Below are 14,989 nucleotides of genomic sequence, written 5' to 3' on the forward strand. Positions count from 1 at the left end.
TCACCCCTCCCTACCTCTATAACTGCCTCGAGCCCCACAACCCTCCGAGATCTTTGTGCTCCTCCAATTCTTGTCACTTGTACATTTCCGATTTTAATTGCTCCACCATTGGCGGCTATGCTTTCAGCTGCCAAGGCCCAAAGCTTTGGAATTCCCTCTCCAAATCTCTCAGCCTCTCTACCTCTGTCTTCCTTTAAGGTCCTCCTTAAAATCTACCTCTTTGACCAAGTTTTTGATCACCCCTTCCTAATCTCCCACTTGGCTGTGAGTCTGTTTTGTGATCTTCACAAGTCTGTGAGGTGCTTAGGGTCGTTCTTTTACTTTGAAGGCACTATATAAATGCAAGATGTTGTTGGTTGTTGCTCTGAGTCGTTGAGTTCCACACTGGACATTGCATCTACCAATGTCTGCCCTCCCAATTGAACGTTAAGCAATCGGCAGCATTATTGGAAGAAGAGAAGGGGAGTTCTCCCCGGTTTCCTGGCCAATATTTGTCCCTCAACAAACTGAAAAAAAGACAAATTATATCTGCTCAGCATCACATTGCTGTTTATGGGATCTTGCTGTGTGCAAATTAACTGCCGCACTTCCTACATTACAACAGTGACTACACTTCAAAATCCTTCATTGGCTAAGGTGATAAAAGGTGCTTTAGAAATTCAAGATCTTCTTACCTATTAACTGAAACATCAGACTTATGCTTATTTTATCATAAATCTCATCTTGAAAAATAAAAACTGGGGCTGTTTGATTTAATCAAAGCTGTGTCTTTGCAAGATTGTGACTTAATGGCATCTTTACAAAACTTTAATTTAAAACGGGAAGAATTTCTTCCTGCTAATCCTGAGCTGACCCAAAGGGCAGCAACGTATTAGTTCCTCAGTCTATCTTTTGTTTTTTTTAAAGGCAGCCAACCCTTTAAATAGTCTCCGATCGCCCGCTGATGCGTTAATGAGTAAGTGCTGGAGCTGAATGTCAATGGCTCACTGTGAACTCAAGTAACCCTGGGCCTGGGCCCAGCGCTTGCCAAAGCCTGGGGAGTTAATCAGCTTGACCCTTGTGACCTTCCAGAAACAGCCTCCTCTGTCCTCTGCGTTTGCTTGAGATTAATGATGCGTGCAGCCCGTCCTCGTTGGAGCCTGTTAGCCTCGATTTTCTCCTCTTCTCCTGCCCTGCAGGCATTGACCTTATTTTGTTTTTTGGTGTGGGGGTGGGGTGGGGGCATTAGGCGTACAATTGGCCTCAGCTCCGCACCACCTCCCTCTCTACCTCAGCCAGAAAGGCTGGAGAAATTAATTTACTACCACTTCCCTTTCCAATTGTTGTTCAGTGACCACATCCTCATCAAAGCCAAGTCTAATTTTATTTTCATCTAATGTAGGTGTCCGTGCACACACACACACACACATGTGCACACACACACATGTGCACACACACACATGTTCACACACAAAGGTGCCTATGAGCACATAGGCACTTTGAGCACACACATGCACAGGCTATCCAGCAGCATTCAGTGAATATTGGCAAGAAATAAGGAATCCAAGCTCGCTTCACGCAGAGGCTCTCAGGCTAATTGTACCTCAACCACAACACTAGATGTTAATCCAAGTTCCCGAAAGATCTATTTTGAAGAAGAGCAGAGGAGATTTACTCTGTATCTAACCTGTTTTTTTTCTTTTTTTCTCTGTATCTAACACTGTTTTTTTTCCTGTTCTGGGAGTGTTGGATGGGACAATATAGAGGGAGCTTTACTCTGTATCAAACCCCGTGCTGTACCTGTCCTGCAGGTGTTTGATGGGACAGTGTCGAGGGAGCTTTACTCTGTATCTAACCTCGGTTTTTTTTTCATTTCGAGGGGGCCTTTATTGCTCAGGCCCCCTTTATATACATACTTATATTTTTTAAATAACTTTATTAAAAACAGAAATAAACAAAAACTCAAATTAAAATGCCATTCTCAGCGTCGACAATGCACTCCAGTCCCTGCGGTGCCCACCGATCGCGGAAGGCCTCAAGCGTGCCGGCGGACACCGCATGCTCCTTCTCCAGGGACACCCAGGCGCGAACGTAACAGCGGAAGAGGGGCAGGCAATCGGGGAGGACGGAACCCCCGACGGCCCGCAGCCTGGACCTATGAATTGCCACCTTGGCCAGGCCCAGGTGCAGACCGACGAGGAGATCCTCCTCCCGGCCCATTCCCCTCCGCACCGGGTGCCCAAAGATCAGGAGCGTGGGACTGAAGTGCAGCCAGAACTTGAGGAGCAGCCCCTTCAAATACTCAAAGAGGAGCTGCAATCTTGCACACTCCATATATACGTGGAACACGGACTTGTCCAGGCTGCAGAAAGTACAGGCAGCCTGGGAGTCCGTGAACCTACTTAAAAGTCTATTGCACGGGACTGCTCTGTGCAACACCCTCCACCCCAGGTCCCTGATGTAAAGGGGGAAGACTCCCGCGTAGAGAGACCTCCATCGGGGTTTCCCCTTGCCGCCAGATGGCAACGTGGACCGCCAGGGCGTGTCCGGCCGGCTGACGAGGGCGAGGAAGTGGAGAGTGTGCAGGAGCAGCCCGTACAGGAAACCCCTCCGCGCCGATTGGAATGGCACGGAGGGCATTTCCGAGAGGCGGCTCGGGTTGTGTGGGACCGGCTCCCGAGGAGGGTTTCGGGGCCTGGATCCGATGAGCAGTTCCGGCCGAGCGGGTGTCAGCTCAGCCGAGAGCGCTCCGCACTCCCGAGCCCCCTCGCCACCCACAGTGAGGGGCGTCCCGGGGGTTTCGTCTACTCCTCCGCCCACCGGACCGTCCCCGGAGCTGGCCGCCCGGGCAGCCGAGGCGCTCTCCTCCGCCGGCAGGGAAGCGCCCTGACTGGAGGCAACCATGTTCCAGACTCTGAATAGATCCCGGTAAAAGACAGGCAACTCCCTCAGAGAGGCGCTGTACCTGCCTTGGGAATGTTTGATATTAACATTGCAAGGATGAAATAGAATGGCTTCACTCAATTGTGTATGTGCTTCAGTTGCTATTTTCAACCACTTTTTTTCACAAGTAGTGGGCAGGAGCAGACAAATCTCCTTTTTGTCCCAATATGAATGCACCACAGATATTGTTTGCCCAAGAGAGTTAATAATCAAGTTTCATGTGAACAAAGTTCACTGAGCTGCAAACCTTGCACTCTGACCTCAGGTTCCCTGTGCAAAGTCCCACCTTCCTGTTACTGATTGGTACAAGGTCCAGCCAGGGTTTAAAGTTCAATGCTTCCTAGTGCATCGGATGTTTTCCTTCTGTGCAGTCCCGGAAAACTTCCAGTCTGGCCTTCCTGTAAATCTGCCATGGCGCAAAAGAATTGGTGTGCTGGGGATCGCTAAGCATCAATCTAGCTGGAAAGGGCCAAGGAACTAGGATAGAAGGGCATCAAATTCCATGGAGAGTAGTTCTAATTGTGCATCAACATCTCTTTTACAACAAATACCTTCACCTTATTACTCCTGAATGGGGAAACAAGTTGTACAGTGTGGTACTGAACCACACAGTCCAGGAGTTCCCTAAATTCACCTTCCTCATCCAGGCCTTTGTTTTGACTATTCCAACATTCTTCAGGCTGGACTCCTACCTCCTACCCTCTGTAAACTTCAGCTCATCCAAACCTCTGCTGCCCTAGTATCCTAAGCTGCACCGAGTCCCATTCACTCATCACCACACTGCCCTGTGCTCGCTGGCCTACATTGGCTCCCAGTCTGACAATGCCTCGATTTTAAAATACTCATCCTTGTGTTCAAATCTCTCCATGGACTCACCCCTTCCTGTCTCTGCAAACTCTTCCAGCCCTACAAGCCCCCAAGATCTCTGTGTTCCTCCAAATCTGGACTCTTCCACAGCCCCAATTTTAATCACTTCACCATTGACGGTCAAGCCTTCAGCTGCCTGGGCCTTAAGCTCTGGAATTTTCTCCCTACATCTTTCCACCTCTTTCTCTTATCCTGATATAGTTCATTCTGAAACTAGGGTCTTAAATCTGAACAAAGGAAACTATGAAGGTATGAGGAGCAAGTTGGCTATGGTGGATTGGGAAATTACACAAAGTTTTGACAGTAGACAGGCAATGGCTAGTATCTAAAGAAATATTACATCATCTACAGCAAATATATATTCCTCAAGGACCCAAAAACCCAAGAGGAACAATGAATCAACTGTGGCTAACAAAAGAAGTTAAAGATTGCATTTAATCAAAGGAAGTGGCTTATAAGGTTGCCAGAAATAGTGATAAGCCCGAGGATTGGGAGCAATTTAGAATCCAGGAAAAGAGGACCAAGAAACTGATAAAGAAAGGGAAAAGAGAATGTGAATGCAACCTGGTGAGAAACATAACAGAGGATTGTAAAAGCTTTTTAGGTATGTGAAAAGGAAAAGGATTAGTAAGGACGTATGTGGGTCCATTACAAGTGGAGACAGGAGAATTTATAATGGAGAATAGGGAAATGGCAATGAAACTAAACAATTACTTTGTAGTTGTCTTCACAGGAAGATACAGAAAATCTTCCACAAATATTAGGGAACAAAGGGACTTGTGAAACTGAGGAACTGAAAGAAATTAGTATTAATAAAGAGGTAGTACTCAAAAAATTAATTGGATTGAAAGTTGATAATTCCCCTGCACCATATGATCTACATCCCAGAGTACTGAGGAGGTGGCTATAGAGATAGTGGAAGCATTGCTGGTTATCTTTCAAAATTCTATTGATTCTGGAAAGGTTCATGTAGACTGGAAAGTAGCAAATGTAATCCCACTATTTAAGAAAGGAGGAGAGAGAGAAACAAGAACTACAGACCTGTTAGTTTGATGTCAGTAGTAGGGAAAATGTTAGAATCTATTATAAAGTATGTGATAACTAACACTTAGAAAATAATGAAATGATTGGGCAGAGTCAACATGGATTTGTGAAAGGGAAATCATGTTTGACAAACCTGTTGGAGTTTTTTGAGGATGTCACTTGTAGCATTGATAAAGGAGAACCAGTGGATGTGGTGTATTTGGATTTTCACAAGGCTTTTGATAAGGTCCCACACAGGAGGTTAGTAAAAAAAATTAGAGCAAATGAGATTAGGGGTAATATACTGGTATGGATTGAGAATTGGTCAATGGACAGAAAACAGAGAATTGGAATAAATGGGTCATTCTCAGGATGGCAGGCTGTTATTAGCAGGGTACCACATTGATATAGATCGTGAACAGCTGGGGCCCAAGCATTGATCCTTATGGTACCCCACTTTTCACAGCCTGCCAAACTGTTTCCTGTTAGTTACCCAGTCCTCAATCTATGCTAGTATATCACCCCCAATCCCATGTGCTTTAATTTTGCTTACTAACCTCCTATGTGGGATTTTATCAAAAATCTTCTGAAAATCCAAATACACCACATCCACTGGTTCCCCCTTATCCAGTCTGCTGGTAACATCCTCAAAAACTCTAACAAGTTTGTCAAACATGATTTCTCCTTCATAAATCCATGTTGACTCTGCCCAATCAGACCATTATTTTCTAAGTATCACATCCTTTATAATAGATTCTAGTATTTTTCCTACCACTGACATCACGCTAACAGGTCTGTGGAGCCCCATTTTCTCTCTCCCTCCTTAAACAGTGGGGTTACATTTGCAACTTTCCAATCTGCAGGCACCAGTGCAGAATCTATACAATTTTGAAAGATGATCACCAATGCATCCATTGTCTCTGTAGCCATCTCATTCAACAGTCTAGGGTGAAGATCATCAGGTCCCGGGGATTTGACAACTTTCAGTCCCATTAATTTCTCCGATACTATCTTTTTACTAATCCTAATTTCTTTCAGTTTTTCATTCTCATTAGACCCTAGGATCTGAATTATTTCAGGGAGACCTCTTGTACCTTTTTCCATGAAGAGAGACACAAAGTAATTATTTAGCTTCTCTGCCATTTCTCTATTTCCCATTATAAATTCTCCTGTCTCTGCCTGTAATGGATCCACATTTGTCTTTGCCAAATTTTTCCTTTTTACATACCTATAGAAGCTTTGACAATCCATATTTATATTTCTTGCTAGTTTCGATTCATATTCTATTCTCTCTTTATTAATTTCTTCATACTCCTTTGCTGGATTCTAAAATTCTCCCAATCTTTTGGCTTATGACTTTTTTGGGGCAAATTTAAAAGCCTCCCTCTTTGATCTAATACTATCTTTAACCTACTTTGTTAGCCATGGTTGACTCTCTTTCCCTATTGGGTTCTTTTGCCTAAAAGGAATGTATGTTTTTTGAAACCATGCATTAACTCTTTAAATACTAGCTATTGCCGATCTACCATCAAATCTTTTTATATATTTTTCCAATCCAACTCAGCCAACTTGCTCCTCATACCTTTATAATTGCCCTTCTTTAATTCAAGACCCTATTTCGGATTGAACTACATCTTTTTCAAAATTGATGGAAAATTCTATCACACTACGGTCACTTTTCCCTAAAAGTTCTTTTACCACCAGATCATTAATTAGCCCTTTCTCACTGCATAATACTAGATCTAAAATAGCCTGTTCCCTTGTTGGTTCCTCAACATATTGCTCCAAAAAACATCTCGGACATATTCCAGGAATTCTTCTTCCACAGCATTGGTGCTCATTAGATTTACCCAGTCTATATGTAGATTTAAATCACCCACAATTACTGCATTGCCCTTGCTACATGCACTTCTAATTTCGTGATTTATACCATGCCCTACATTACCACTATTGTTTGGTGACCTGTAAACCCTCCGACAAATAATTGTTGCCCCTTGCAGTTTCTTAGTCACCCTGCAGCCACGTTTCCATAATGGCAATTAAATCATACCCGTTTACTTCTACTTGCGCCATCAACTGATCTACCTTGTTGTGAACGCTGCGTGCATTCTGATCGAGTGCTTTTAATTCTGCCTTTTTAACACTATTCTGTATTTTGATCCTGGTTGATTTTAGCATTTGTTTCTGCTACTTTCCACCTTCATTCACAGCTTTTCTATTTCCCATAACTAGCTTTGTTTTTCTCCTATCTGAATTCCTTCGCAGGTTCCTAACACCCTGAAAAGCTAGTTTAAACCCTCCCCAACAGCACTAGCAAATCTCCCTGTGAGGATATTAGTCCCAGTCCTGTTAAAAACATAGAAACATAGAAAATAGGAGCAGGAGTAGGCCATTCGGCCCTTCGAGCCTGCTCCTCCTTTCATTATGATCATGGCTGATCATCCAACTCAGTAACCTGTTCCAGCTTTCGCCCCATACCCTTTGATCCCTTTAGACCCAAGAGCTATATCTAACTCCTTCTTGAAAACATACAATGTTTTGGCCTCAACTGCTTTCTGTGGTAGCGAATTCCACAGGCTCACCAGTCTCTGGGTGAAGAAATTTCTTCTCATCTCAGTCCTGAAAGGTTTACCCCGTATCCTTAGACTATGACCCCTGGGTCTGGACTCCCCCACCATCGGGCACATCTTTCCTGCATCTACCCTGTCAAGTCCTGTTAGAATTTTATAAGTTTCTATGAGATCCCGCCTCACTCTTCTGAACTCCAGCGAATATAATCCTAACCAACTCAATCTCTCCTCATACGTCAGTCCCGCCATCCCAGGAATTAGTCTGGTATACCTTCGCTGAACTCCCTCTATAGCAAGAACATCCTTCCTCAGATAAGGAGACCAATACTGCACACAATATTCCAGGTGTGGCCTCACCAAGACCCTGTATATTTGCAGCAAGACATCCCTGCTTCTGTACTCAAATCATCTTGCTATGAAGGCCAACATACCATTTGCCCTTTTTACCGCCTGTTGCACCTGCATGCTTACCTTCAGTAACTGGTGTACGAGAACACCCAGGTCTCGCTGCATATTACCCTCTCTCAGTTCATAGCCGTTCAGATAATAATCTGTCTTCCTGTTTTTGCTACCAAAGTGGATAACCTCACATTTATCCACAAATTTACTGCATCTGCCATGCATTAGCCCACTCACTCAACTTGTCCAAATCACCCTGAAGCCTCTCTGCATCCTCCTCACAACTCACCCTCCCACCCAGTTTTGTGTCATCTGCAAATTTGGAGATATTACATTTAGTTCCCTCATCTAAATAATTAATGTATATTGTGAATAGCTGGGGTCCGAGCACCGATCCCTGCGGTACCCCACTAGTCACTGCCTGCCATTCTGAAAAAGACCCATTAATCCCTATTCTTTGTTTCCTGTCCGCCAACCAATTTTCTATCCAACGCAATGCACTAAACCGCAATGCACTACCCCGGCATGTTCCTGTTAGATCGAAGGGCAAGGCTGGCAAGTTTAGGGAACCTTGGTTGACGAGGGATATTGAGGGTCTGGTCAGGACAAAGAAGGAGGCATATGTCAGGTATAGGCAGCTGGGATCGAGAGAGTCCCTCGAGGAGTATAGGGGATGTAGGACTACACTTAAGAAGGAAATTAGGAGGTCACAAAGGGGCCATGAGATTTCCCTGGCAGCTAAGGTAAAGGAGAATCCTAAAAGATTCTATAAGTATATTAAGAGGAAAAGGGTAGCTAGGGAGAGAGTAGGTCCCCTTAAGGATCAGTGTGACAATCTATGTGTGGAGCAACGGAAATGGGCGAGGTCTTAAATGCATATTTCTCGTCCGTATTTACCGTGGAGAAGGTCATGGAAGCTAGTGAGTTCAAGGGAGGGAACAGCGATATCCTGGAGCATATCAACATTACAAAGGAGGAGGTGTTGGAGGTTTTGAAGCGCATTAAGGTGGATAAATCCCCAGGGCCTGACCAGGTGTATCCTCGGATGCTATGGGAAGCAAGGGAGGAGATTGCTGGGGCCCTGGCAGAGATTTTTGTATCATCGTTAGCCACGGGTGAGGTACCGGAGGACTGGAGGATAGCTAATGTTGTGCCTTTATTTAAGAAGGGCAGCAGGGATAAGCCAGGGAACTACAGGCCAGTGAGCCTTACATCAGTGGTGGGAAAGTTATTGGAAGGGATTTGGAGAGACAGGATTTATATGCATCTGGAAAGGCATGGTCTGATTAGGGATAGTCAGCATGGCTTTGTGCATGGGAAATCGTGTCTCACGAATCTGATTGAGTTTTTCGAGGAGGTGACCAAGAGGATTGGCGAGGGCAGGGCGATGGACGTTGTCTATATGGACTTTAGCAAGGCCTTTGACAAGGTAGGCTGGTCCAGAAGGTTCGAACACATGGGATCCAGGGTGAGCTCGCAAATTGGATACAAAATTGGCTTGGTGATAGGAGGCAGAGGGTGGTAGTGGAGGGTTGTTTTTCAGATTGGAGGCCAGTGACAGTGGTGTGTCGCAGGGATCGGTGCTGGGCCCTCTGTTTGTCATATATATTAATGACTTGGATGTGAATGTAAGGGGCATGATTATTAAGTTTTCGGATGACACCAAAATTGGTGGTATAGTGGACAGTGAAGAAGGTTGTCTAAGGTTACAACAGGATATAGATCAACTGGGAAAGTGGGCAAGGGATTGGCAAATGGAATTTAATGCAGACAAGTGTGAAGTGATGCATTTTGGGAAGTTAAACCAGGGCAGGACATATACAATGAATGGCAGGACCCTGGGGAATGTTGTTGAGCAGAGAGATCTTGGGGTGCAAGTACATAGTTCCCTGAAAGTGGCAACACAGGTAGACAGGGTGGTGAAGAAGGCGTATGGCATGCTTGTCTTCATCAGCCGAGGCATTGATTACAAGAGTTGGGACGTAATGTTACAGTTGTACATAATGTTGGTTAGGCCGCATTTGGAGTACTGTGTGCAGTTCTGGTCGCCGCACTACAGGAAAGATGTGATTAAGCTAGAGAGGGTGCAGAAAAGATTCACAAGGATGTTGCCTGGTTTGGAGGGCTTGAGTTATAAAGAGAGACTGGATAGGCCGGGTCTGTTTTCCCTGGAGTGAAGGAGGCTGAGAGGGGTCATGATAGAGGTATATAAAATTATGAGAGGCACAGATAGGGTAGATAGCCAGAGTCTGTTTCCCATGGTAGGGGTGACTAAAACTAGAGGGCACAGATTTAAGGTGAGAGGGAGGAGGTTTAAAGGGGATCAAAGGGGTAAATTTTTCACACAAAGATTAACGGGTATCTGGAATGAGCTGCCTGAGGAGGTGGTGGAGGCAGGAACAGTAGTGACATTTAAGAGGCATCTAGACAGGTACTTGAATGAGCAAGGCATAGACGGATATGGAATTAATGTAGGCAGGTGGGATTAGTATAGATAGGCATTATGGTCGGCATGAACGCGGTGGGCCGAAGGGCCTGTTTCTATGCTGTACGACTCTATGACTCTAATCCCATGCGCTTTAATTTTACATGTTAAGGTGTAACCCACCCATCTTGCACAGGTCCTAATGCCCTAGAACTGGTCCTAATGCCCCAAGGAATCTTAAGCCCTCTCTCCTGCACCATTTTTCCAGCCAAATGTTCATTTGCTCAGTCTTCCTACTTCTATAGTCACGAGCACATAGGGCTGAGAGTAATCCTGAGATTGCTGCCTTAGATATCGTGCTTTTCAATCTCCTTCCTAGCTCTTTAAATTCTGCTTTCCGCTAAGGGCCACCCCCTGCCCTTGCTGCCGACCCCCTACCCACCCCCTCCTCTGCGACCCCCCCCCTCCCACCACACGAGACCCCTCCCGCCCTGACCTACCTTCAACCTGGTTTCAGCGCCACTTCTCGGTGTCTAATGGCTGCAGCTACAGCAGCAGTCACCTGCTCTGCGGTGGCGCTGCAGCTGCCGGCCTCTCATTGGCCGACAGCTCTACAAGGCCGAGACCACCGGCGACGGCGTCCTAAATCGTACGGAAGGCCCCGCCACTGTCCAGTTAAGTGCCAGATTGGCACTAAATTCAGCAGCCTTCAATACAAGAGCCGATGCCTGGATCTCAGCGTTGGTTTCCCCAGCACAAAATTCCACCCAATGTGAATAAGTATGAAGTGATCCACTTTAGTAAAGAAAACAGAACAGTATTTCTTAAATGGTGAAAGGTTGGGAAGTGTTGATGTCCAAAGGGACCTGGGTGTCCTGGTTCATGAGTTACTAAAAGCTGGCATGCAGGTGCAGCAAGCAATTAGGAAGGCAAATGGTTTTGAGTACAGTAGTAAAGAAGTCTTGCTGCAATTGTATAGAGCCGTGGTAAGACAGCACCTGGAGTGTTGTGCACAGTTTTGGTCTCCTCATATAAGGAAGGATATAGTTGCCTTAGAGGGAGTGCAACAGAGGTTCACCAGACTGATTCCTGGGATGGCGAGATTGTCTTAGGAGAGATTGAGGAACCTGGGCCTGTATTCTCTGGAGTTTTCAAGAATAAGAGGTGATCCACTGAAATGTACAAAACTCTTACAGGGCGTGACAGGGTGGATGTAGATAGGTCGTTTCCCCTGGCTGGTGAGTCTAGAACCAGGGGACATCGTCTCAGAATAAGGAACAGGCCATTTACGACTGAGATGAGGAGGAATTTCTTCACACAGAGGGTGGTGAATCTTTTGAATTCTCTACCCCAGAGGGCTGTGGAAGCTCTATCATTGAACATGTTCAAGACAGAAATCAATAGATATCTGGATTAATGACATCAAGGGATATGGGGATAGTGCAGGAAAATGGTGTTGCGGTAGATGATCAGCCATGATCTAATTGAATGACGGAGCAGACTTGATGGGCTGAATTGCCTACTCCTGCTCCTATGTTGCTATGTTCCATTAAGATGCTCCTTAAAACCTTCCGCTTTGACCAAGCTTTAGGTCACATGTCTCAGTATCACTTTATGTAGCTTGGTGTCAAATTTTGACTGATAACTTCCTGTTAAGCACCTTGGGATAGTTTACAACATTAAAGTTGCTATATAAATGCAAGTTATAGTTGTTATTCTTATTCCATGTTGAGATGTCTGCTCCTGTGAGTTGGGTGGGAGGGGGGAGTGCGGGGAGGAAGTTTCAGCCAGGTACCAGGCTGGGGACAAAGCTCCCAGTGAATTATTTTGTTGCTTTCTTCTTGACATGCAGATGACACCGGAAGTATTTATTGTCCATCCCATGGGGTCCTTAGGGCATGAAGATTCTGCAATATAGTGAGGGATTGGAGTCATACATAGTCCAGACCAGGTCAGATCCTTTCCCTGAAGACCCAAAGTGAACCAGTTGAGTTGCTATGACAATCCTCAACTTTCATGGTCCTTCTTCTATGGTGCAAATTACCAAATTTATTAAGTTCAGTTGTTATAACCGCTGAAGGCGGGATTCTAATGCACCATATCTGGGTTACTACAGCAACAGCACAAGCACTAGGCTACCATACCCATACATCTGGGCAGCAGATGAGGCCAGAGGCAGCTCCGTCCCTTGGTTCCATTGTTAAAAACAACTGCTCATGCTCATTCTCCAGGGTCTAAAAGGCAAATGACCACTTGGGTGATGTACCAGGGGGTAACAAGTGCCCATGGAGGTGTACCCCAGCACAAGGTTGAACACTCAGAATAGGAGGGATGAGGTGGTGGAGTGCATGTAACTGTTTTTCCCATTTCCTTAACTCATTGATTCTTTACTATAAAATCAAAGAATCATACAGCACACAATTAGGCCATTTGGCCCATCCTGCCTGTTCAGGCTCTTTGAAATTGCTGTCTGTTTATTCCCACTACCCGCTGCCGTTTCCCTACCCACCTCCCACCCCCCACCCCCCACCCCGAATTATTTTCCTTACCCATTCCCTTTTGAAAATTACTATTGAATCACTTACACCGTCCTTTCAGGTAGTGCACTCCAGATCATAACTTGCTGCATAAAAGATTTCCCTTAGCTCCCGTGGATTTTTTATCAATTATCTTAAATCCTCTGTCCTTTGGTTACTGACACCCCCTTGCTCTATCAAAGCCCTCTAGACAATAGTTATGGAACTGTTCCTATTGGCAGAAGGGTCCAGAATCAGGGGGCACTGATTTAAGGTGATTGACAAAAGGCGGCATGAGGAAAAACTTGTTTCATGCAGCGAGTGGTTAGGATCTGGAATGCACAGCCTATTCCTGTTCCGATTTCTTATGTTCCTATGCCTGAAAGTATGATGGAGGCAGATTCAATCGAGGCCTTCAAAAGGGAATTGGATAACCATCTGAAGAGAAAAAAAAAATTGCAGGGCTCCGGGGAAAGAGCAGGGGTGTGGAACTATCTAAATTGCCCGTGCAGAGAGCTGGCACGGACCTGATGGGTTGTGTTGTAACCATTCTATCATTCTATAATTTTGAACACCTCACTTCAATATACCCTTAACATTTGTTGCTGCAACGAGAGCAATCCTATCACAGTATTAAAGGAACCAATGTCTGTTTTTATATCTTCCAGATATCCAGATGGTCAAGTGAAAAAAAAAAGCTGTACCAAAACTGGACAGATGGCAGCCCTGGGGTTCCATCGCTAAGTGAATGATTCTGTGCAATAAGACTCCTGCTGTGACAGTGTGACACGCTCAATGAGTACAATTCCCCTTTAAGTAACCCTTATGCCTGGCTGGCATGTTGTGCCTGATGAGTGGGCAGAGGCCCAGTCAGATCAGGTTGCGTGCCTTGTTCCTCTTCTGAAGGGATCTCCTTGACATGCGATTGTGTATTTTACATCTAGGTTGACAAAGGCTGCTTGCGTGAAGCAACTGTCACCGATTTTTTTTTTTGTCGTGCGTCTTTTTGTAAATCTGCTGCTGTTTGTGTGGCAGGCCGACAGCTTGGGCTTGCGAGCGGGGCATGAAAGGACCCATTGCCAGCTGAGCTACAGTGCCACATCCCCCTCCCCCCACACCCACTGTATTGTGGCTCTGACTTTAAGGCTTTAACAGGAGTCGTTGCTAAGTCACCCCTCTCCGTTACTGCATGCATAACCCGGACTATTGCCTTCTATCTGTTCTAAACTTGGATGGGGGGGCGAGGGGGGAAGGGAGAACATTTCAAACAGGAAATGCTGCTCTAAGTGTAAAACAGGGCTAGTCTCACCTGTACCTTTGTGAAATGGGGGCCATCCCCCTCTGTGCCCTAGTGAAATGGGGGCCATCCGTCCCTGTAGCAATGTGAAATGGGGGCCACATTTGCCTAGACCATTGTGGAACAGGGGCCGCTCGGCAGTTTCCAAATCCTGAAAATCTCAATCTTGCTTTTTCTGCTTTTAACGATCAGAAGTCCCAAGCATCTATCCTTGGAAACTCGGGAGTCTGGGTGAAAACCAAGCGTCTGGCCATCCTGTCTCTAACAGTGGGAGCCTGAGGTGACCAGTTGTAGAATTTGTTTTCTGCCTGTGACACAGTGATCAATGTTGACGCCTTTGTATAGTTTCTCTCCGGCTCAGTTTTGCCAATTCAGTTCACCTAAGTGTTTCTGCTCATTTATTGATTTCAGCAGCATTTTATTACAATGCCTGCCACCCCCAGCTCCCCCCCGCCCCCCTCCAACCATACCCATTTTGGCTGAGGGGATGAGACGCCCACAGGTACAAAACCCGAATGATTCAGTAACTCACACTCTGTTTCAATGCCAGCCGTTTGATCCTGCCACAGCACGTTGCCATGGCAACCTGTGCCACTAGGCCTTAACCACCTCTCCCCCACCCAACCTTCCTCATCAAGCTAACCAGCTGCAGCAGCGATACCAAGGGCCAAAGCAACTGACAGACACCTTAAGGTTAACTAGCCTGACAGCCCTTTGGGTCAAATTTAACAATGCCTAAGGCTGTTTGGAATGAGTCCAGTAAGCCTACAGCCCTTGAATCATTTTCAACAACACCAACTTGCATTTATATAGTGCCTTTAATGTAGTAAATGCACCAAGGTGCTTCACAGGAAGGTTATCAAACAAAATTTGATACTGAGCCACATAAGGAAGTATTAAGGTGACTAAAAGCTTGGCCAAAAAGGTAGATTTTAAAGAGCATCTTGAAGGAGGAAGAGAGGCAGAGAGG

This window comes from Heterodontus francisci, chromosome 10 (genome assembly GCF_036365525.1).
Source record: "Heterodontus francisci isolate sHetFra1 chromosome 10, sHetFra1.hap1, whole genome shotgun sequence".
Taxonomy (NCBI): Eukaryota; Metazoa; Chordata; class Chondrichthyes; order Heterodontiformes; family Heterodontidae; genus Heterodontus; species Heterodontus francisci.